Raw genomic sequence first — 869 nt, 5'->3', positions numbered from 1 at the left:
CCTGCCGCCCCCGGAGCCTCGGCCAGCGGGAGCATCGCTCCTTTCGGGGGCTGGGTGCGCTCGGCTGGCACTAGGTGTGGTGCCGAGCGCCTTCCCGTGTCCCCCTCTAAATAAGAGGCGCCAGAACGATTAAACATCCTGAACGCCTCTTCAGGTAACTGGAAAGGTGCTGGTTTGTACACGTTAAAGACAAATTCCTCGGTGCGGCCCCGAAACAAATCCCTGGGTGACCCGGGGCACAAGCGAGCTCCGTCAGCGCATGGGGAATCCTTCCCATTTGGGTGCCAGGACCTCCCCTTCTTCTGGACGGAGCAGAAGCTGATCACCCGCCCCACTCCAGTGCGTCTTCCTCAAGCAGGGGAGCTGCCAGCCTGTGAACCACGCGTGACGGGTCAGCGCGTGAAGGAAATGTGACCCTGAAAATGGAGACTCGGAGGGGGGCATTCATCCCCTGTGTCCCCTGTCAAAACTAACTCACGTTCACAGCTTAATTCGTGCCTTGTCTTCCTTTTCGGTTCAGGGTAGCTTACATATGAGATTATCAGCCCAGTCACCCTCAGATGGACAAGAATTGAGAGAACTTATCAAACTTCTCTTTCCCCCCCTCATACTAAGCAGAGGAAGGTGCCGAGTATCTCCTGCTCCCGTGTCACCTGGCTTTACCCTGGGATGGCTCCCCATTTCAGCCGGGGCTGTCCCAGCATCACTCATCCCTGCCCTGCTGTCGCCTGTCGGGGTAGCAGGGGGGCTGAGCCATCACTATTTCCCAGCGCTGTGGGTTTAACCTCTTTGAAGGTTAACTCTGCTTCTTTGGTCAAGCTCCAGTTTAATCCACTCTCCAAACAGTTCGGTTCCCCCCTCTTCAATCT

Source organism: Pygoscelis adeliae, unplaced genomic scaffold, assembly GCF_000699105.1.
Source record: "Pygoscelis adeliae isolate BGI_AS28 unplaced genomic scaffold, ASM69910v1 Scaffold6, whole genome shotgun sequence".
Taxonomy (NCBI): Eukaryota; Metazoa; Chordata; class Aves; order Sphenisciformes; family Spheniscidae; genus Pygoscelis; species Pygoscelis adeliae.
The sequence above is the reverse complement of the archived record's forward strand: the minus strand, read 5'-3'. Positions refer to the sequence as shown.